General features: G+C 31.1%; 1 pseudogene; it reads right to left on the bottom strand.

Annotated features, from left to right (window-relative positions):
• Positions 1-20201: 20201 nt before the first annotated feature.
• LOC148570520 (uncharacterized) lies at positions 20202-20913 on the bottom strand (annotated as a pseudogene).
• Between the last annotated feature and the right edge of the window lie 4587 nt (positions 20914-25500).

Raw genomic sequence — 25500 nt, 5'->3', positions numbered from 1 at the left:
GCCTAGAAGGTCGTCAGGATAAAATGACGAGGCACAAGTCGGTGTAAAGAGGTTATAAAAGTATATCATGATAAACTCGAAATTTATCGACTTACAAGTCGGTAAAACCGAAAAGAATGGAAATGCATCGCGAAAATAACTTAAGTTACAGAAACTCAAAATTGAGTACGAGGAATACCAAAAAAGAGATAAGAAAATCCATCAAGAAATCAGAGGTATAGGTTGTCCCAAGTCTTTGAGAAAATTCAAAATAACTTAGACGAATGACAGCCAGCCAAGATAAAAGATTTTCAAAGCAAAAAGATCAAAAAAAGTTTTTCAAAACCTAAACAGAAAGCATGCGCGCAACAAAGATATCCTAAAACCCTTATCCAAAAAAGGGTATTTTTAAATATTTTATTAACGGCCATAAAAGGCCAAAAAATATTTAGAGCAACCAACCACAAGAAACAAATAAAAGTATTCAACAAAGGAACCCACAAGCCGGGCCCACACATAGCTCGATTCAAACAGAAAAATTAAGAGTCACTAGGAGTCGGATCAGCGGCAGGGAGAGAGGAAGGATCCCCAGCAGGAGAGGACGGAGCAGGCTGTTCTTGACCTTGAGAATGGACCCCAGAAGAACTCGAAAGATCTCCGTCTTGACGCTCCCCGCGAGGAGGAGACTCTATTATCCTCTGCCCCGAGTTTTCAGGTCGAAATCAGTCTCGAGACGGGGAGGGGAAACAATGGCACCATCCACCACTATCATATCAGGATCAAGAGGAGAAAGGTCCAGGCCAGGAGCGATGACCCCGACCTGTTCCCTGAAGATCCTCCAGGCCATCTCCAAACCTTCCGCCACGGAGTCCTCCAGATCCTGATAAGCCTCCCGACATCCCGCCAGCTCCCTTTTCAAGTCAAGATTTTTCCCATAAAGTCTTACATAATTCTGCTCCACCTTTTCCCTAAGGCCCTCTGACATGGCATATTGGCCCATTAATTTCTTCTCCTTCTCCTGGAGCTGAGTCCTCTCCTCCTTCAACTCGGCGACCTCCTCCGTCAGCCTCTTCTCTTCCTCTTGATAGAGAAGGATCCTCCCCTTTAACTCCTCAACCTTTTGGGTAGAACCCAAAGAGCTAAGGGGAGTCTTCTCCAAGATATCAAAAAGCCTTGTACACACTCCAGCTGCCCGAACACTCCCCTGAACTAAGACATTAAGATGGTTTCGAACGGAAACATCATCCATATTCATTCGAGTATAAGGATAGATGTAGTTCCGAATGAATTTGGGACCATCAAAATTAGCTTCCCCAGCAAAAGAAGAGCCAGACTCAGAAGTCTTACGCTTCTTCTTCTCGGGCTCAGGAGAAGATCGGGGTGGAGGAGAAGGAAGAGAAGAGGCAGAAGAAGAAGATACCATAATGGGACGAGAGGAGGTCCCCAGGTTATGAAGAGGATGAGGGGGAGGTGGAGGAGGAGAAAGCGTGCCAGCAGCCCTGGCAGCATCTACTCGGGTTCGAGATCTCTTTTTGGCATCTTGTACTTTCTGGTAGGAGGAACTCGAATTCTTCTTCACCATTTCTATAAAAAGAAAAACAAAAGAATCAGTCGGCAAGCAGCAAAATCAAGTTGGAGAAAATAAAACAACAACAAAGTCTACCTAGTTGAGTCTGTACAAAAGTTGGAGACCCCTGAAGAAACTTTTTTGTATCAAGATAAGGGGCTCTTCCCCAAACTTCTCGGAAGAACCCCACAACAGCCTCCTCCACCTCGTCCAAATCATCCAGGCCATATTTCTCTACAGGAGAGGCCTCGGACCAGTAAAGGGAAAAACGGGGAGAAGAATTTTGATCCAAGAAAAAGGGGTGGTGACCCTCTACAACTTGAACTTTCAAAAAGAAGTTTTTAAAATCATGGAAGGACTCATCAAAAAGATTGAAAATTCTCCGGCCTTGAATAGCTCAGAAAGACACCCATTGCTACTTATTGTTTTGCCCACTGAAGAGCTTGGTCATGTGAAAAAGGTAAAAGAAGATTTTTAAAGAGGTCGGAAAATCCAGTGCCTGACTGACAAGTTGGTAAATTTTCATGAAACCCCAAGAATTGGGGTGAAGCTGGGTGGGAGCAATACGACAGTGAGACAAAACAGCTATCTCAAAATCAGAAAAAGGTAGAAGAACTCTCAGACGGGTAAAAAGGCTTTCATACATAAAAAATAAATGAGGGTTCACATCAGAAGCCCTCCCAAAACAAACCCGGTCTTCTGGACCCGAGACAGTCAATTCATATTTTGGCTCTTCCTCATCAAGAACACAGATTCTATGGTGGGTATGAAGATCAGTGATATAATCAGTGTCTACAAAGGGTTCCTCCCCAAGAACTGTAACATCCACCCACTGGAAAAGAGACTCTAGAGAAGACATCTTTTTCTAGTAAAAAGGTGACGAAACCTACAAAGAAAAAGGGAAAGGATCAAAAACAGGGTCTCTAAAAAGCCTAAAGCAAGTGCTACAATGAACAGAGTCACTAGGCCTACAGTCAGACACATCGTAAACACTCCCCTAAAACAAAACATGCAAAATAAAAGCATTTCATAAAAGAGGAGAAGGAAAAGAACTGACCTTTACTTCCGGAGAGGAGCAGGCGCGACAGCAAGCACTCGAAGAAGGGATAAGCTTTCTTTCGAACGAAGAGTATAAGCAAAAACGTTTTCAGAAACGAAACAAAGAAAGAGAGGGAAAGTATTTATAAACACGCTAGGGGCATAATGGTAAAATCCAAACGACCATTAAAGAAATGCGTCGTTACCAATGTAACTGCTCCCTGCGTGTAAATACGAAAACCCAAACAGACGCGACGTTTGATTAGACACGACTGTTGAGAACTTTTGAATCACGTCGATTTTGGAATTATCACGTCGGTTCTTCACCATGTCAACTACAAGCCCGAGTCAAAATACTCGAACCCAACTCTTAAAGAAAAGAGATTGTACTCGAGTAGGGGCACTGTTCATACCCTGGTCTAACACTATGGCCCAGGACCAAATGAAAGGCCCAATCCAAAGATTGGCCCTCATATGACACCGACCTTCTCTTAAGAAGTCGGATCTAACCACGACTTGTTCTAAGGAGGTCGGAGATGAAGATTAGCTGGCAGATAACACTTATTCAAATAAGTAACTGCCCCTAAAATCTCTCAACTCACTTCCAAGAGTCATATCTCAACTTTCCCAAGATAAAGGGAAGGTTATCCTCCTTTAAAGGTGGAACTACTCTAACGGTGGTTATTAGTTCACCAGTATAAATACACTGACACCCCTCAAGTATTTCTAAGCTCCAATACTCTCTAAACTTGCTCAGACCCCTGCTGACTTAAGTATCGGAGTGTCTTTGCAGGTACCACCCCCTATTCTCTCTCACGCACAAGTCGGACGAAGGCTCTCAAGCGCGAATCTGCTCGAAGGCTTCCTCCATTAAGCGATTGGGCCAACCCAACGAATCCAGCTCATTAATCTCCGGTTACCCATCGTAACATTTACTATATCATCATTAATGACAGTTAAAAAATTATATGTATAAATATCACCATATTAATTAATAGAGACCCTTAAAATAAGAGTTACAAATCAAGTGTTATTATATTTAGCATAATGCAACTTTCTTTATTTCTCATATTCTACCATTTTTAAGAATTCTATGTAAAATTTATAAAAAAAAAAAAAAATCTAGGTGAAATTTTCAATGAGAGGAGTACGAATGTATGATTTCTCCTAGGATTTTTTTTTTTTTTTTGAAAACTTCTTTCACTCTGCAATTTCTTCCATTATATATTAAATTTTCTATACTTTTTATTTTTGGACATTGTTAACTGAGAATCATATCATCAGTTCAAACTGTATTTTTATTATTACTTTATTTTTCTTTTTTCTTTTTCATTATTACTACAATCGAGATTGAGATAACTCTTGATAATCTATGAAATATTTTTTTTCATCTTTTATTTGTTTCATCTACTGCACTTTCATATTTTTTAATAATATTTTCTTTGCACCTTTTATTTTATTGATGATGTTTATGTTTGTTATGTTTGAGTAACTTCTTGTTCTAATTTGACAGGCCATTAACTTAGGATAGCAATTTGAATTCTTGTTTTTTATATATGATAAATTTGAAATTTTAATATGAATTATTTGGATTAATATTAACTGTAGCTAGCATTTCATGTTTCTTGATATTAATCTATTATGACGGTATATATTAATAATTGAGATAATAAATTTCAAAAAACCTTTCACGTCTTGCTGGTTAATTTGTCAAAGACAACTTAAATTCTAAATGTACTAAACTACTAATTAAGAAAAAGGATGATGATAGGTGTTCTCTAGTAATTTTTTTTGGATAAGTTTAAAATAAGCATAATAATTTTGTATTTATTGGATGTGCAGTATTTTTATAAATTATTTGATTTCATTAAATATAAATCAAAAGAATAATATTAATTGACCGTAATAAATATAAAATACACCAAACGTCACTGGTATATAAATAAATAAATAATTAAATATTTTTAATATATAATATTTTAAATGAAAAATATAATCTTTTATTTTTAAATAATAAATATAAAAATATAAATATAAAAATATTTTATTTATTAGGATCAATTATCATGCAATAAAATTCTATAACATTAAAAAATTATATTAAAATAATATTTTAAACTACAAAATAAAGATATTTATAAATTGACTTTTTAATTTTTCTTATGATTAATAATTCTCCGTGTTGAATTTTTTATTACATTTTTATAACTAAAATTTTTTAATTAATTTATTATAGTATAAAAATTTGTTAATCTTTAATTTCATCAACGGATACAAAAACATCACAATTAATAAATATAAAAAATGAAAATCGAGAATTAATACTTTTCAATTAATAAATTAATATTAGTTTTAAATTTTTTTATTGATTTACTATTTTATTGGCTGATTATTGATTAAGAATAAAATTAATTTCCCAACAAAATGGAATACAATATACTCCGCTACTATCTAATATATTGCTAATATTATTCATTTGTTTTTTAATCTATTGTTTTAGTGTTTTATTATTTTTTTCTACAATATATGTTGGAGGAACCCAGTAGTATTTGTGTTTTATTTTTTTAATAACTTAAGAAATAATATTTGTACATACTTTATGTGACAATTTTTTTTATATATGAGAGATTTTTTTGTAAAATACAAAAATATTAAATTTTTTAAAGTTTTATCAAATATAAAGGACAAATTATAAAACAAGAATCAATGGGTGAGATTTTTGTTTTTATTTTAAATAAAATTAAAATAAAAAGTGTTGTTTGAGATATTTATTTTTTAAATTAAAATAAAAATGTGTTGAGTCTTCATTTTAAAACATAAAATATAAATCGTCGTGAGATTTTTGTTATTTTAAATTGAAAATAATAATTTGTATTTTAATTTTATTAAAATAAAAATTTGTTGAGTATTTATTTTAATAATAATTTGTATTATATAGTAATATTTTTAACAAAATAATCAGTTAATAAAATTTTAATATAATAATTTAATTATTTGTCATAATATTAAAACAAAATTTAATTATTTATATTTTATGTTGTAGTTTAAAATATTATTTTAATATTATAAATTTTATTGTATGATAATTAATCCTAATAAATAAAATATTTTTTGTATTTATATTTATTATTTAAAAATAAAAGATTATGTTTCTTATTTAAAATATTATATATTAGAAGATATTACTTATTTATTTACATATTAATAACGTCTAGTATATTATATATTTAATTATTTATTATAATTTATCAATATTTTTTTATAATAATTTTTAATTTATATTTAATAAAATTCAATAATTTATAAAAGTATAATATATTTAATAAACATAAAATTGTTGTGCTTATTTTAAAAAGTACTTTTTTTTCATTTCAATGTTTTTTTTTTAATATCTCACTCTTGTTTATTTACTCATTTAATTAATCATCCATCAAATTTGTGGACATCATTAGAGCTACGCTCATGGGTGCGGTTAATACTCTTTTCTAAAACTAATTTGGTAGGATGGTAAATTTATCACTTACCGTCTTTTTCACATCTTGGGTATAATTTAAGAGTAATGTTAAATAGTCAAAATATTATAAATAAAAAATAAAAATACATGATTAATAATATTTATATTTATAAGAGAATATGAATTATTTTTTAAATTTAATTAGCACAATTAATTTTTTTATAATTAATTTTTTTATAATTAATTTTTTATTTAATTATATTTAAAATTAATTTTAAATTTAATATGAATTAAATTTTAAAAAGTACTCTTTTATTATTATTATATTTATAATTTTATATTTTTTTTCAAATAAAAATTTTAAATTTTGATATTTTTAATTCTAAAAAATTCTCAAATTATTTTAATAAATTTTATAAAAAATAAAAATATTTTATATTTGATTAGTCTCTATTTATTAAAAATGCCTATAATTATTAGTTTTTAACCTACAAAATAAAATAATAAATTAATACTAATTCATTAATTATAGATATTATGTGTTTAAAATAATATAAATATTATACATATAAAATTATAGATATTAAATTAAAAAATTTTAACAACTTCAATTCTAATATACAAGTCATATTTTATATATAGACTATTACAAAATAAAATATAAAATATAAAATATAAACAAAAATTAAGAAATAAATTTTTAAAAAGTAATTATTAACTTATTATATTAAAATCAATAAATAAACATACATATAAATATAAAATAAAAATATTAAAATAATTAAAATTATGATCTATTAGTGTATATATGATAATAATTTAAAAAATACAATAAGATACATAGCTTAAAATTTGGTAATATTAGTTATAAATTATGGTTTATGGACATCATATATATAAAATTATAAACGTTATGAGTATGAAATTATGGATGTTATTAATATAAAATTTGGATGTCATGTGTATGAACTTATCGATATTATGAGTAAATTTGTCAATTGAATAAATTAATTTAACTATTATTTGATAGTTTTTAAATCCAATTATGATCATATTTAAAAACATGTGTTAAAAATCAGAATAAATTATTATTTCATTTTGAAAAATATGAAACAAATATTACATAAGTGAGACAATAAATGAGTGATTATAAGAAAAAAATTAATTAAAATTAATGAAAATTAAAATTTAGATTACTTTAACCTCTACAATATTAGGTAGGTGCACTGAAATAATAATAAAAAAATCAATTAGTGGTTAGAAAGAAAAATTAATTAACATTAATGATATTTAAAGTATATTATTCTGATTAATCTTAAATGTAATAGTATATATGAAAATTAAATTATAAAAGGTCTCATTAATATATAATATAATATGTTACATTTTAATAGTTAGAAATATAATGTGATAAGTTGAGTGACAAGAGGGTGAAATAAAAAATTAAAATATAAAAAAATTATATAAATAAAATCAAATTAAGAATTTTTTTTACTAGTTATGGCTGAATTATTTTAATTTCTAAATTTTTTTCCTAATTTAACAAGCTTATTGTGCATTGTACATTCCATCTTTCAATTCAAAAATGAATTCATTATTATCTTGAAAATGAGTTTTATTGATACAAGATGTGAGTGGTGCGAAATTTACAATCCACAAACTAACTGGCAAGTGTACCGGGTCGCACCAAGTAATACCCCAGGTGAGTGAGGGTCGATCTCACGGGGATTGATGGATCAAGCAACAATGATTAAATGATTGATTTAGTCAGACAAACAGAAAATGATGTTTGAAGGTTCAAAAGCATTAACAGTAAATTCAGAATATCAGAAAGTAAGCAGTAAACAAGTTGTGAATAGTATATGGAAAAACAGTTAAGGCTTCAGAGATATCTATCTTCCGGATTGACTTTTCTTACTAACTATTTTAATCATGCAAGATTCAATTCATGGCAAACTATATGTGACTAAACCCTAATTCCTTAGACGTTTTTAGTCTCCTCTAAAATTCACCAACCACCGATTCCTTGGTCACTTAATTCCAATTAGAGGGTGAAGTTCAATTCTAATTTATATGCCACAAAAACCCTAATTACCTAAATATAAGAGGATTATATGTCACATATCCCGTTAAGTCCAGATAATTAGAAGTTTAAGAGAAATTGTTTTCAAGCTGTTGAAGTAAAGAGCTTTTCCAAGTTATACAAGAACTCAATTAGAACTAAGGCATACTTCCGTTCCACCCAGATTCATAAAATAAATAACGAAAATAATTCTTGAATCATAAATCAGTACATGAATTAAAATAGAAAAATAATAGTATCAATCCATACAATAGATAGAGCTCCTAACCTTAACAGTGGAGGTTTAGTTGCTCATGGTTCAGAGAGAAAAACTAGGATTCGGAAAAAATGTAAATTGTGGAATGAGGTAGAAGAGAAGAGAGGAGTCCGAAGGACTAATTCTTTTCCCTTTTATATCTAATCCTAATTAATGTAAATTATAATTTTTAAAACTAAATAATATCTTTTCCTAATTTAAAATAAAAATTAAAGTTTTAATCAGAATAAATAAAAGATCTCACGTGGTTTGTGCATTGGCGTGGGGACCACTTGATTCATTAGACTCAGAAGCATAGCTATGCCTAACTTGCTTAGAAGCTACGTCTAACTTGAATGGCACAGTGAGAATTGGCGTGCAAAGCTTGTCTTGCGCCTAACTTGATGATGGAGTGCGCCTTATTTGAAGTGTGGTGTATTACTTGCGCATGTTTATTGATGTATGGCGCCTAACTTGAATGGATCATGCGCCTAACTTGAGTGAAGGAGCATTACTTGCGCGTTATTGTAATGCCTTGCGCCTAATTTGAAAACTCTCAAGTTAGGCGCAGCCTTGGATGAATGAGTATAAGTGATCTTGGCGCCTAACTTGAGAAACCTCAAGTTAGGCGCCACCTTTGCTGACTTGGTGGAGAAGAAGTATGAACTGTTATACATCGTTGAAAAGCTCTGGAAGTTAGCTTTCCAACGCCACTAGAATCACATTCATTGGACCTTTGTAGATCGAATTATTCAGGTTTGAGTGCAGAGAGGTCAGGGTTGACAGTATCATTCGTCTTCTTTTCTTTTTTTGCGGAAACTCCATCAAATCCAGCCGAATGCTACCTAAAATAAATAGAATTGCACACGACTCAAAGTAGTATTTATAGTGGCTAAAAGATAATTCTTGATTAAACTCAACAAATTGAATAAAAATTCACTAAAAAAAACAAAAAAGATGTTCACTCTGATACACGATTTGCACACTCTGAGGATGATTGATGTGGCTAGCATTAGGGATATATGGTTTATTCAATCTAAATAAGAGATGCATATACTCTTCAATGAACAATCACAACATGTTTAAATTAGGACATCTACCATCAAATAGGCTGAGAATGAACTTTGATTTCATAAGATTGTGCAATTAGTAATAGGCCTTATAGTTATAATATAAGTTGCCTCGATAAGAATAGAATTCGTTCTCTGCACGATAAAAAAGAATGAAAGCTCTCCCAATACCAGAAAACTAAAAAAAAAAAAAATTGTATTTGATAAATATAATAATCTTATCATCTTATAATTTATGGAGTCTCTATTTTTATAGTATTAAATAAATGACAAACTTACTAAACAATTCATTAAATCTTTATTATTATACTACATTGAAAACAATTATTAACTCTTTAACAATTTAACTAATATTTATCCTAAAAATACATTTAAGATTACAGATTAAAATTTTTTTATTAAAAACATAAAAATTTTAAATTTTTACTATATTTATTTTGTATTTATTAAAAAAATTAAAACTTTTACTAATAGTAATTTTATTATGTAACTTTAGGACATAAAACTTGTTTGGGTGCCATTAATTAAGTTATTGAAAAACAATATTTTTCAGTTTTTAGCATGTTTGACAAATTTTTAATAATAAAATTAAAAATAATAAAAAATAAAAAAAATTAGAAGCTATAATAATATTTTTAAAAAAAATTTTTTATGTTAAAAAATATTTTTATATAATAAATAAATAAAAACTTTTATATTATTATATCCAAATATAATTAATAATTAAAAATATTTTATAATATAAAATCTTTAAATATAAAATTATTTTTTTTAAAAAATCTTTTAAAAAAATATAATTAAAAAAAATTTCTTAAAAATTTATCCGTCCATTTATATTAACTAAATCTAATATTTAAAACTCACTTAGAACAACTAAATAATATTGAGTGATTGGCAAACTTGCTAAATAATTAAATAAAAATTTATTACTATACTACATTGGATACAATCACTAAATATTTATTACAATTCAATTAAATAAAAATTAAGAAAGACTCATAAACTTGAATTAATACCATCAAATTATTCCCATGTAACTATTTAATTTTGCATCTAATGAATTATCCTCATATCACATCTCGAGAATTGAGAAAATAGACATATAAGTATAAAAGAAAAAAGTCAAAAAACTATTCCATCAAAATTTATTTAACCTATACTTAGGCTCTCACTATTATTATTTGTTTTTTAACTTATTATTTAAAAATAAAAATAAAAACACTATTTACATATCAAAATTAATCATCAAAATTAATATATATATATATATATATCATTTAATTTATTTTTAATATATATTTTATATTTTAATATATATATTTTATTTTATTAACTAATTTTAATATCTGATGTTATTATATACGTATCACCTAGCGTTGTTAAAAAAAACATTATATGGAAGATAACTATTAGTCCATCTTGAATTCTTGGTCAAAGAGCCACCGTGACCGCTTGTTTCGGTGGGGCACCGTAACACGGCATTTTCGATTATACTTACTTAGATTCAACAGAAAAATATGATTTTTTTTACTATTAATTTTATGAATAAGATTAAAAAATATAAAAAAATATTAAAAGCTTAAAAACTACATTTTACTTCTTTAATTAAAAAAAATATTGAGAGAATATATTTTTAAGTTATTTTAATAGTTAAATATTGAACACTCTTAATTTCAAAAACAAATATTACAATTTTTTATAAGAACAGAATACATGAATATATAAATATAAAATGAGGAATACTTAGGAGTCAATAACTTTTGCGATTTTTCTTTTTTTTTTTTTTTACCAAAGATAGGAGACTCGAACCCGCAACCTCTCAATTGAATATGGAAAAACTATGCCATTTGAGCTATTACTCATTAGCTTGCGATTTGTAGCCATTAAATAGTTATCAATAATAATTTTAATGGTGTGAGATTGATGTGAGATTTCATCTAATAGCTCATTTTCTTTTACTGATTACATATTAGATAGAATTTAATAAAATTGTTGACTTTTAGACTTTTCTATATAAAATTATATTTAGTAAATACGATATGATAAAAATATTGTATTTTGAGACATTATTCAATAAATAAAATATAAATATAAAGATACTAAATTGAAAAGGATACAAAAATATTAAAACGAAGGTATAATTTATTTTTTATTTTTTATTATTATTATCAAATTTTATAATTATATTTTTAGTATTTTATTTTTATTTTAAATTTTGTATAAAAAAATAAAATAAAATAAATTATTAATTATTTATTTTATTTTATATTTAATTTATTAGTAAATAAAATATAAAAATATTAATTTTTATATTTTTAATTTTTTAATCTTATCCTTAATGCTTATCTTATTCTATTATCAAAACTAAACGCTAACCAAAAAAAAAAAAAAGACAGAGTTCAGAACTGAGAAGAACTTTAGTTGCAGGATTACCATGTGCATATGTTCTTTTTAAATCAAGTAAAAATTTTTAGTCTTTGTTCAAATCTATTTTTCAACAGGAATTTTTTTTTTTTTAATGTTGTATGAGCGAGATGAGAACTTTAAAAAATAATCCAATAAGATCAATAGATCATGCCACTTCATCAAGCAAAAAAAGAAAAAACAGTTTCAACATACTAAAATATAATTAAATTGCGGTTCGATGATAATATATACTCAATATATACCCTCGCTTCAAGCTCCATATCTTATAGGATATTTGCAGTGCGGTTTGATTTGGTTTTGTAAAAAAAAGTCATCCGATCCAATTATTTAATTAAATTGTGGTTCAGTTTGGTTCGATTTTTTTATCGAGACCATTCAAACCAAATTAAATCAACTAAAATTAGTTTAATTTGGTTTTGTTTGTTTGGTTTTTTTAATCTATTCAAACAAAAATCTACCGTACTATTTCACAAGGTCATAATATTGAAATCATAGAACACATACATAATAACTAACAAAAATCTTGATCTAATGAAGTTGAACAACAAAAATAATTACAATACCATAATTAAAGTAATTAAAAGTTCAATAATCAACACAACAAAAGATACAAATACATTTCTGGCAAAAGATAGCCACGTTTTGGTATTTTTTCTAACAAAACAGCGAAACTTCTTTAAGCAAATCAACGTAGTTACATAATAATAATAATAATAATAATATTTGAAAAATCAGAATCATTGAAAAACAAAATTGTAAATACAGAATTGTAAATACAGAATTATTAGAAAAATAGAATTGTAAATACTTCTATATGTTGTACATGAATCGGGTGATTTAAAATTGTCTTTCAAAAAAATATTATAAAAAATATAAATACTACAGTAACATGGTTGATTATATGGACTCTGGAGTATATGTGAATTATGTTTTACAGCTCAATCATTATTATCTCTACTAACTGAATTCAGCAAAGAGTAGAGAACTATGATCAGATAATAATAGCCAAGAAAATTTGAATAAATGATTAGAAACAGGTCAAAATTAGAACAACATAAATTAGAACACCAAATCACAAATTCAAATTAGATAATTAAAACAAGAATACTCAGAACAATTTTTTCAAAAAGAAATTATCTAACAGCCACAAATTTTCAAATTAGAGAACTACATATTATCAAAGCTGCAAGAACAAATTAGAAAGAACAGAACTAAAAATCCTAATCTAAAAATCATAATAGCAAAATAAAAATACAACCAAATATTAGAACAGAACTAAGAACAAATAATCAGATAAAAAAATAGAACAAATAATTTACTTGAGAGGCATCCCCATTCTAGATACAGAGGAATGCTACTGCACCGACTGCAGCGCGGTGGACGATGGACGTCGTCTTCGAAGTATGACTGATGGGCAACGAGCGACAGACGATGGCGGTTTCACCTACGATAGAAGGAAAGGGAGAGGTTGCGACTTCGAGGGAGGGAAAGGGAGAAGCTGCGACTGCAGGGAGGGAAACAACGACCGTGAACTGCAAAAGGAGGAAAGGAGGGAGAGAGGATTGCGCCGTGGTGCAGTCCGGATCGCCGCTGCTGGGAGAGGCTGGGAGGGGTGGGTTCGGCACTCAACTAGGAGAGGTTGGGAGAGGTGGGTTCGGCGCTCAGCTGTGAGGGGATGGGAGGGCTGGGTTCGGCTATGTGCTAGGAGGGGTTCCTTTGAGTTTGAACGCGTTAGGTTAGACTGTTAGGGTTAAGGAAATTTGATTTGGGGGTGGGCCGGTGGGGTAACGGAATTGGGCTAATGGGATAATGGGGTAATGGGATAATGGGTTTTTTAAGTGACCGGTTCGGTTCAGTTTGGTTAAGGTTTTCAGTGTCAGAACTGAAAACCGAACTAAACCGCAGAAAAAACAGCAAAATATATTTTTTTTGGTTTATTCAGTTTTCGGTTTATTCGGTTTTCGGTTTGTTTGGTTCGGTTCATCGGTTTTGTTCGGTCTGGATTGGTTTTGAATACCCCTAATACCTCCACAAAATTTAGATTCAAATTCAAAAAAAATTCACAAATTGGATTCGTGCTCAAAATTGGGGTGGCGCTCCTCCTCTTTCTGGCGGCAACGAAGCTGACAGTGAGAAGGAGTAGATCTGGCAACTTAAAAGAGTAGATATAGCGACAAGAAGGCTGACAGTGTAGCAGGAACCCAGTGGTTATGATGAGACGACGATCTGAGGAGCTGGAGGTGACCGAAGACAGTGTTACTGGAAGATGAGCTTGCTATTGTGATTGAGTAAGTGAGTGAGTGACGTTAAGCCAGACAAGAATGGCGAATGAGGGAGGATGAAGGAGGTTATTCAGGTGAGTGAGGAGGAACGAGAGAGGTGAAGCCGTGAAGGTGAGGGGTTGAGTTATATGAGTGAAAGAGTAAACCTTAAAGGGTATATTTGTTTTCTGGAACTATGACTGAAAGACTCGCATTAAATATTGTATTTAGTGATCAAAATTGGGAATTAAAATTTTAATTAGCGTTGTGATAAGAATACCTGATGTGGATGTCCATTTTTCCATTATTATACTTAGTTTATGGCTTTTTTATTTATATACATATTAAAAATATTTTAATTTTCTAAATTCGCACCATAAAAAATATTGTCAAAGTACGCATAGTCAATTCACGTAAAGCATTTGCAAAATTGATTTTGCTACCTTTTCGTACGTAGCGCCCGCAAAATGGATCCAGACGTGTCAGAGCTATTTCTGATTCGTTGTCCACGAAATAAGAGGGCCATATTTTTGCTTTGTTGTCCACAAAATGGAGGATGCCATTTCTGTTTCATTACCTGCAAAATGGGTGAAGCAAGAGAGCATAATGAATAGAGACCAAGAGTATGAGAAAGGGGTAGAGTAAAAACAAATAAAAATAAAAAAAGAAGACTAGAACAAATGAGATTAATTTTTTCTTTTTATGACAAACATGTATGTTCATACCCTGGTAAAAGCGACCGAGCCGGGATGTTCAGTAGCAAAGTGACCGACCTCTTTAGGTCAAGCGGACCAACTTCTTTACGAAGAAGTCGGTCAAAGCGACATGAAAAGCCCAAAGAAGGGCCCAACTCAAGGAATACGACCCAAATCCAAAGGCAGCCCAAACCGATAGAGACAAGGGCGGTTCCACGGAAGATAAGCTGACCTCAACAAAAGATAAGATAAGATAAGATAACTAACTTATCTTATCCAAAGAAGGTCACATCTCACTACTATAAATACACTGGAGCACCCAGGTATAACTCATACTCTGATTCTACAATAAACCTGTTTAATACCCGTGCTAACTTAAGCATCGGAGTCTCTTGCAGGTACCCCCCACCCTCCGGTGACCAAGGATCAGCAGTGCAGCAAATCCAACAAGTCGGACACAACAGCTCCGGCCGCCACCAGCCAACCGGACACACCATCTCCGACCAATGCAGAAGATCTCATCCGAGATCGACCTCCAGCTTTAGGTAACCCTCGAAACAATGTATAACATGAATCTTAATTTAAAGAGGAAAAAGATGCATCTTGAACAAGAAATGAAAAATAAACGGCGCTAGAGAAGAAAGAAGGAGAAAGAAGAAGAAACTAGGGCAACACATAATAAATGAGTTGTCATATATTAAATTAGATTAGGTCTGATCCAATATTTTTCTAACACTATAATAAAAATAATAATAAATATTTAATGAAATTTAATTTATAATTTATAATTTATATAGCTAACCATTGGACAGTCCCTGTGTGCGCACATCCCCAAGCTCAAAAATCATAATCATTCAATATATATATCTATGGAGAGAGCTCATCTGGAAAGGTATAAGTGTCCGGCCATACTTACAACGCAGGGTCAATAGAATCTTAGATCTCAACCTGGAACAAAGGGGGCCGACCCACTACATCTACCCAAGAAAATCCGAAACTCAGATAATTTCTCAAATCTCAAATCATTCTCGACTGGGAGCAAGTGGGGGTGAACCGCTGCATCTATCCCAGGAGATTCAAACCAAACCTGGAGCATGTGGATCAATGCCACTGCATCTACTCAGACAGATGTATCACAATCAGAATCAAGTTCAATATCAATTCATAATCATTATCATTCTCATCATCAATCTTATAATCATCATTATTCTCATTATCAATCTCATCTCAATTCATATTCAATTTTAATTAAATTCATTCATCAATCATCATCATCCATTCATTATCATATTCAATCATCACATTCATCCGCATCGTACATCATCTCATAATTTGTTCCTCTCATTCAATTCACTAACTCATTCATTAATTCTGACTTCTAACTCTTCTATCCTTAATTACATCGACTCTAGACTCTTATCGAGATTTATAAAGGTTTAGAAGGTTAAAAGAATGGTTAAAAACTCAAAAATTCACTTTTCAGAAAAATGGACAAAATCGTGTACGCATACACATGTTCACGTACTCATGGGTGTAAATTTGACAAAGTCGCGTATGCATGCATATGTTCGCGTATGCATGGGTTGAAAACAGCAGCCTTCCCTCACGTCGCGTACGACTTTTGCGTACGCAAGTTTGCAATTATGGCACTTCCGTGTATGCATGATATTGCAGAATTGCAAAAAGCTGATAAGTGAAAAATTCAGTTTTTGAACCGAGTTTTCAAATAATATCTTTTTGTACAAAATTTATTTTTTAACTATTCTTGAACCGTTGAAAAGATCAATAAATAAATTTTCATAAAAATTTAATTTTGAAAGTTTTCCAACTCCGAGGACTGAGGTATGCCCCGCTGAAGTTGGTCAAAAATTAGTTTTAACTTAAAACACACATATACCAATCCTTCCAATTATTCACAAGGCAAAATCACTTTCACTCAACAATTTTACTACAAACTAACCCATTTCATATTTTTACACCCAACCAAAATTTAAAGTGTCGTTTATCGAGCTGTACGTTGAGTTTCAACAATCTAAAATTGATCGAAATATCGAATGGAGATATTACAATAGTGACAACGAGGATGAGTTCGAAAGTAACTATATATGAGGTTGTTGGTCCAAATGAAGACACTGATGAAATTGATGATACTATGGAGACAGATGTGACAACATGTGGTAACATGAGATGGTGTGGGCCTTATCTCTGATCGACACGATTCTATTAGCTCAGTTATAGCTTGCAATAATGGTGTTTGGTCGCCTTCGAGAGCTTTCCACATGTTTTACGTCAGGTATATAGAGTCTAACTTCCTGAGAAAATTTAAAGCACCACATCTCCAGAAGCTTATCGTCAACATAGGTAACTAAAAACACTCAAGAGTTTTATTGTGATAGTTACCATCCTCGTAATGGTTGTATTCTAATTTTTTTGTATCGCAGGATATTCTAGGACAGTGTGCAAACACCAGCTGCATCACCAGCATTTACGCGAGCGAGGTGAGGTGTACACCAGGTGGCTGGACAGAACTCTACGTGAATAGTATGCTTTGCTATTTGATGGTGGATACCAATGGGGTCACATGACCACAAATTTAGTTGAGTGCATCAATTCAGTTTTGAAGGGAGTGCGTAATCTCTCAATCACTGCACTTTTAAAGGCAATATTTATAGGCCTAATGAGTTGTTCACAAGGAAAAGGGCTGAAGATGAGGCTCGAATTAGTGTTGGTCATGTGTTTTCTGAGGTTGTGTGGTGCACGAAATCGTGATTGTTCATTACCAGCAACGGCGGCAAAAATTCAGTACGCACGTTCTGACTCTTAATTATTTTTCACAATTCCGATACAACTAACCACAAAGTGCACTGGGTCGTCCAAGTAATAAACCTTATGTGAGTAAGGGTCGATCCCACGGAGATTGTCGGCTTGAAGCAAGCTATGGTCACCTTGTAAATCTCAGTCAGGCGGATTCAAATGGTTATGAAGATTTGATAATTAAAATATAATTAAAATATAAAATAGGATACAGATACTTATGTAATTCATTGGTGAGAATTTCAGATAAGCGTATGTAGTTGCTTTTGTTCCTTCTGAACCTCTGCTTTCCTACTGCTTTCATCCAATCAGTCATACTCCTTTCCATGACAAGCTGTATGTTGGGCATCACCGTTGTCAATGGCTACTTCCCGTCCTCTCAGTGAAAATGGTCCAAATGCGCTGTCACCACACGGCTAATCATTTGTCGGTTCTCGATCATGTTGGAATAGGATCCATTGATCCTTTTGCGTCTATCACTACGCCCAACACTCGCGAGTTTGAAGCTCGTCACAGTCATCCCTTCCCAGATCCTACTCGGAATACCACAGACAAGGTTTAGACTTTCCGGATCTCAGGAATGGCTGCCAATAATTCTAGCTTATACCACGAAGACTCTGATCTTTCAGAATGGAGGCTAGAGATAAACACTCAATCTAAGGTAGAACGGAAGTGGTTGTCAGGCACGCGTTCATAGGTTGAGAATAGTGATGAGTGTCACGGATCATCATATTCATCATGTTGAAGTGCAAGCGGATATCTTAGAATAGGAATAAGCTTGAATTGAATAAGAAAACAATAGTACTTTGCATTAATTCATGAGGAACAGCAGAGCTCCACACCTTAATCTATATTGTGTAGAAACTCCATCGTTGAAAATACATAAGTGATAATAGTGTTTATTGGCTTCGGCCCCAGAGGGGAACCAGAATAACCAAGACCCTAAAGGTGGTCAAAAGACTCTGAATACAATAGTAAAAAGTCCTATTTATACTAAACTAGTTACTAGGGTTTACAGAATGAGTAAATGATGCAGAAATCCACTTCTGGGCCCACTTGGTGTGTGCTTGGGCTGAGCATTGAAGCTTTCACGTGTAGAGATCTTCCTTGGAGTTGAACACCAGTTTGTAACTTGTTTCTGGCGTTTAACTCTGCTTTGCAACTTGTTTCTGGCGTTTAACGCCAGAATAGGGCAGAAAGCTGGCGTTAAACACCAGTTTACGTCGTCTAAACTTGAGAAAAGTATGTACTATTATATATTGCTGGAAAGCCCTGGATGTCTACTTTCTAACGCAATTGAGAGCACGCCATTTGGGTTTCTATAGCTCCCAAAAATCTACTTTGAGTGCAGGGAGGTCAGAATCCAACAGCATCTACAGTCCTTCTTCAGCCTCTGAATCAGATTTTTGCTCAAGTCCTTCAATTTCAGTCAGAAAATACATGAAATCACAGAAAAACACACAAACTCCTAGTAAAGTCCAGAAATGTGATTTTTAATTAAAAACTAATAAAAATATACTAAAAACTAACTAAATCATACTAAAAACTATGTAAAAACAATGCCAAAAAACGTATAAATTATCCGCTCATCATTGTGACATCTAAATTGCATGTAAATCAACGTGCAGTTGGAAACATTCAGGTTAATTGTTTCAACAGAAAGAATAAAGTCTTTGAGGTGCGTGAGATGCACAGTGGCTTGGAGTTTGTAGCTGATTTATGTCTGCGTCGTTGTGATTGTAGTGAATTCCAAGTTGATCGAATGACATGTCGCCATATATTTGCTTGCTGTGCAAATCAGCGATTGGATTGGCATGTTTATGTGCATGATGTTTACAGGATGGATCAGGTCTGAATGGTTTATAGAGCTAGGTCTAGGCCCCTTGGCAATCCAACTACATGGCCTGTGTATCACGGACCTCGATTCGTACCCAATCCTTTTCTCAAGCGAGTGACTAAGGATCGGCCAAAGATAACCCAGTTATTGAATGAGATGGACACACGGATAATACGTGATCCAAGAAACTATAAGCAATATGGGGCCAAGGACCACAATCGTAGTAGATGCCGACAAGGTGGTGGTTCTAATGCAGGCGGTGCTACTCAGAATACCTGACGGTTATGATGTTTGTCATTCTTATTTGTAAAATTTATAGCATTTATGTTATTCAAGAACATTATCTCCTTTAATTATGTCATTTAAAATAGTATGTCCTTTATATTATATTACAATACATTATGTCCTCTAAAACATTCCTTGTGTTGCCACTTATAAAAGTCCAAATATGTATTACACAAAGTCCAAATATATGTTATACGAAGTCCAAATATTTCTTACACAAAGTTCGAAGATTAATTATAGTTAACATTCTACTTTCGCATTTTCTATTTTACATCCTTGGAAAATTTTTTGTACTTCTTCGCGACATTCGTAAATGTGAATAGTATGAACTCTGTTTGCAGTACAGCATGGAGATGAGTTCTAAGATTGTATCCTTTGCCTCCAGAAGATGAAGGTGATGTCCCACATGTTGCTATACCCACCCTACCTAAAGAAAAATTAAATATAACATTCATATCAACCTACAAACAATATTTGACACAATAATATATACTGTAACGATATCAACCTACTACGTGTTACGTTACCTGCACTAGGCCCAAGGTCGTCACCATGATCTTCATCTTCTCCATCACCTCCAACATCGTCATCATTGTTCTCATCCTCATCATCACCCTCATCCTCGTCATTATCCCTCATGCTTTCCTTGATGAAACCCATCTGGATGCAACGGGAGTTTCTGCTATTAACAACACATCAACCCCTTTTACTCTTCCTTGAGTCAACAAATAGTCTGCCTCCAGAATTTCCTGAAGGTGCACGAAATCGATTCTCACATCCAATGACCTTTGTCCTTAGGTTAGCACTTCATGGTCAGCCAACTTGGGTAGGGGCATATGGCTTAGGTTACACGACTGTAATTGACCCGCTTTTGTCACAATGAATCAAAGCAGCTGGCTGAATGATGCTTGGGCTCTAGTTTCAAAGTGCGATAAACCTCAATCCTATTGATGTGGTTAGAATGGTGGTGTAAAAGGCAATGAAAAATAAGTCTAAGGAATATATGGATTTGAAGACTGCTGAGGTTGCTCCTGTAGTGGTGTTGACTGTGTGGGTCAAAGCAGTTGTAATGACTACTGCGACTCTGGCTGGTGTGGCTGATTCGAGACAGCATCTCCCTCTTGATTTTCTTGTAAGACCATATTAGAAAAGTGCAAATGAGTCCCATATTTTTCTCGATACCAATACATGTAAAGATCTCATGGATGATGCAAAGGCACAACCTCCTGATTTAGGACATGACTATATCAGGTGGTTCATTGCATTATCCAAAACTTGTGTGTGACAAACCAATCAAATTTTTTAGGTCTGGTTAAAATATCACCATGTTGGCTATCTAGAGACCTCTCCTGATGTGGGATACTCTGTACAAACTCAAATTGTCTCATGCACCTATCCATTGTATACCACTCAAGAGTCTCAAATGATATCAATGGTACTGTTGCACTCTAAATTTTTGAATGACTACGAATATCTTCTGAAATGATATCTGCCTCTATCCGATCAATACCGTAAGCTTCCCAAAAAAACTGAATAGAAACAAAAAAGAAAGAATTAAACACTACATAATACGAAGGCATCAACATACATGTATACCGAGATGTTTCTATATCAATGGATGAGAACACACCCGACCTTCCCAAACCTCGTCTAACAATCTCCTAAAATAAGCAACAGTATGATATCTATACGGCTGATTAACATGCTCCCAATTATGCCATCTGTTTACACATTTTTTTATTACTAAACTTTCTATCCAGATATTGAAATACAAAGTAAAACATTACTCAAAGGTGTATAACAATTCATATTACCGGTTTGCTAGTGGGAAGTGACGTGGGGTACCAGGAATCGGGGCAAGAAATGACATACGAATCCAATCCTAAATATGCAACAATGTTAGTAGACCGTCAATCTTTTTACAGTCAAAGCGAGTTGCTCTATACAATACTTTGTACAAGTGTGCTAAGGATGCCGATCTCCAGCTGATTTCGTGAATCCAAGAGAAGTCACGAAGCAATGGTAGAAATTTTCAGTGAACTACTGACCCAGACTTATCAGCGAACAAGATTGACCCAAAGAACAACAATATATGACATTTCACATACTTCTCCATGGCAACTAAATCATTCAAAATTAATCCGTCTTTCACATTTTAAATCCAGGTCATCTTGATGGAATTTTCTTTGCAATCACTAGTCCTAGGTGCAACTCCAAATTGATGTAAGCATTCAGCTTATATGGCCTCTTGACTAGTCATGGTTGTTCCTGTCACGGGAAGATCATTTAACGAAATATCTAGGATCAGAGCCATATCTTCCAATGTAACGGCGCACTCGCCCACTGAAAGATGGAATGTTTGTGTATCTGGGTGCTATCTCTCTATTAGAGCTGTTACTAAAGTCGACTGATCTTGGATCACTCCAACATAGGATACATGATAAAATCCAGTTGCCAGCACAAAAGGCTCGACAATCAGATTATATGAATCCAGTGGATTCATATGGATACACCTCAAATTTCTTATACCTTACAAAATATAGACAAATAATAACTCATGTTGTCTTAATTAATTATAGGTTTAATTACTTTGTTGGTCTCTATAGTTTTGTAAAATTTTTAATTAGGTCTTATACTTTTTTTTAATTGAGTCCTTGCACCAATTTATTTTATTAATTGGGTCCCTACACTTTTTTTTTTTTTATTTGGGTTTCTACACCAATTTTTTTTTTAGTTGGGTCCCTATACAATTAAGCCAATTACTACCAAGAGGGACCTAATTAAAAAAAAAATTTGATGCAAAGACCCAATTAAACGGAACAAAAGTATAGAAACCTAATTAAAAATTTTACGAAACTATAGGAACCAACAGAATAATTAAACCTTAATTATATATAAGTTAAAACACTTATAATTAACATTAAATTTGCTCGAACGTTAACAAAAAATAATTTAACCTTTCTATTAAACTTGCATTCATAAGTAATAAAATTATCCACTAAACTAATTTCTACTTAATTATCCTTATAACTAAGTTTCTTATCAACAATATCCTGACGAACATATTCATCTTATTTATAACAATACCCACTTACAAATATAATTAACAAATGAGTCTTTATCCTACACACATACACATACATAAATAAAATGGCCATAATTAATTATATTTTAACACAGAACTTAATTAATAATTATCTCCAATAACTTAATTATTTAGATTATGACAATAATTAGTTTAAATTACTATATATTTTATTACAAGTATAATCTATACATTAAACCAAAAATTTTAATTTATATTTGCATATAATTTAAAATAATTAATCAAATTATTCACAAACTAAGTTCTATTAATTTATTTATTAACATTGCTTAATTAATTCATTATGATGCTAACACTAAATAAAAACTACCAACAAATTAAAAAAAAGGTGTTATCAAGAATTTTAACCAACAAACTAAATTTAAATTACGCATTCTACTAATAAATACAATTAATAAATCGATAAAATAAATCTAATTATGTCATAACAAATATAATACTAATTATTGTTCACAACCAAATTATTATTATTGTTGTTGTTGTTGTTGTTGTTGTTGTTGTTGTTGTTGTTGTTGTTGTTGTTGTTGTTGTTTTAACGGTTGATTTTAATTAATATATATTATATATATTTTTTATAATTCAGATCAACGATTAAAATAACTGGTGCATCGGTACTTCCGGTACACTTGAAATGTTTCCAAACATATATATGCATGTAAAACTAACAATCATCTACATGGATTTTTTATTTAAATAAATAAATTAATTATAATAATTATCGAAATAAATAATTTAAAAAATATTTACCGAAATAAATATCCCTCTCTTATCTCGTTTAAATGAGATAATTTTGCATGTATAATACAACTAGTGTTAAACCCGTGCGATGCACGGGCTTATATTTAAATTTGATAAGTTAAATTAAAAATAATATTTTATAACCATATATTTTTTAAATTTAGTATAACACTATCATCGTCGTTATATAATAAACGTGTTAAATATGTTGTTTTATCTTTATTCAAAGTAAAATATAAATAGAAGTTTTACATTGTGCCAACCTCAATATTTAAGTTTTACATTCACGTTAATCAAACAATAAGAATTACAATAAATCAATGTTCAAATACAAAAATTATAATATATAACCATATCTTAGTTTGAATTTTAAAACTTGAACACTAAACGATAATTTTTTGTTTATAAAAAGCATAACAATAGTAAATAATAAAGTGCTGATATTGCTACTTCTTAAATTACCTGTATTCTCAGCAACATCGAATATGGCTGGGTATTCAATTTGCACAGAATCATCTAATATAGTCGTATTTTCAGTAATATCCTCAACTTCTTCAAAAATTTTTGAAAGATTTATAGTCAATTCCTTCAAGAATGTTTTTCTTTGTATCAGGTGTCTTTCTTTTTCATCTATGCACACTTCTTCTAATTCTTTAGTATCTAAATTTGAATTAGATGTACTTGCTCCTGTAATCATTAGAGATAATACATCAAGTACTTTATATTATAAAAAAAGAAAAATGAATATATGTTAAATGTTTGAATAAGATAAATTATGAATATATATTATGAAGATAGTATTAAAGATAAAAGAAGTAAAATTTTAGCTTTGTGATAATTACAATCTATCATGCTTATCTTACCATGTCTCTTTTGAAGTAGCATAGTCTTTCTATTCAGTCTTGCATCCCTTTGCAATCTAATTCGATTTGTGTACTCCAATAAATCTATAATAATTATTTAGCATATACCAAAGATTGTTTTTAATAGATCAATTGAAAAGTTAAATATTTGGTCTTTAAGTAATAAAAGCATATTAACATACGCTGGCTTTGTAACTGGTCGATATTGTTTGATGTTTGTTGAAGATGTTGTTGACTTGTCTGATGACATGGGCTATCATATGCTTCACGTGTGATACCCGAATTACTAATATCACTAATATTGGAACATCGTTCTTTTTCATCTACAGAGTGTAGATTAGTAGTTGGAGTCCTTGATCGATATGGTGTTGGGTTATTACCTAATAAGATAACTCGAGATATTAGTTTTGAACATATTTTCTGTTAAAGTTTATAATTGAATAAATAGTAGGAAAATCAAAATACATAAAGTGCATGTACATTTACATAAGCAAGTTCCAAAAAAATCATCCAAAAATAAATCTGTATTAATGCTATTTGTAATGTTCGACAACACCGATTGAAAATGCACACCATTGGAACTATCACTCGAATTTTCTATAATTTTTTCATAAACAAATTTAATAATATATTACGAAGACAATGTAAATTAATAATTTATTACTTGTCAATAGCTAAATAATATATAGAAAATATTGTATTTTATGGGTTTTCATTCGGCCAAAATACTCATGACATGTTAGTTATTTTGTATACCCAATAAAAATTAAATATATAGAACTGACATACTTAAAAATACCAAATAAAAAAATATATTATTCTAACCTAAAAACAAAAATGATAAAATAATTAATTTATTTTTTTATATGAAGTCTACCTTAAATTGTGCTTCGCTTTGTATTTTCTTTGTCTTTTAATATCAATTTTTTCTTCAATATAATCTTGCTTCTCTTTAGACTTCTTGCATCTTTCAATATATACCTAAAAATATTAAATAAATAATTTTTTTAACCAATTAAAAATATATATACATTATACATAATACATT

The sequence above is a fragment of the Arachis ipaensis genome, chromosome B3, assembly GCF_059453495.1.
Source record: "Arachis ipaensis isolate K30076 ecotype BB chromosome B3, ASM5945349v1, whole genome shotgun sequence".
Taxonomy (NCBI): domain Eukaryota; kingdom Viridiplantae; phylum Streptophyta; class Magnoliopsida; order Fabales; family Fabaceae; genus Arachis; species Arachis ipaensis.
Note: the sequence above shows the minus strand (reverse complement) of the source record. Positions and strands in the feature narration are given on the sequence as shown.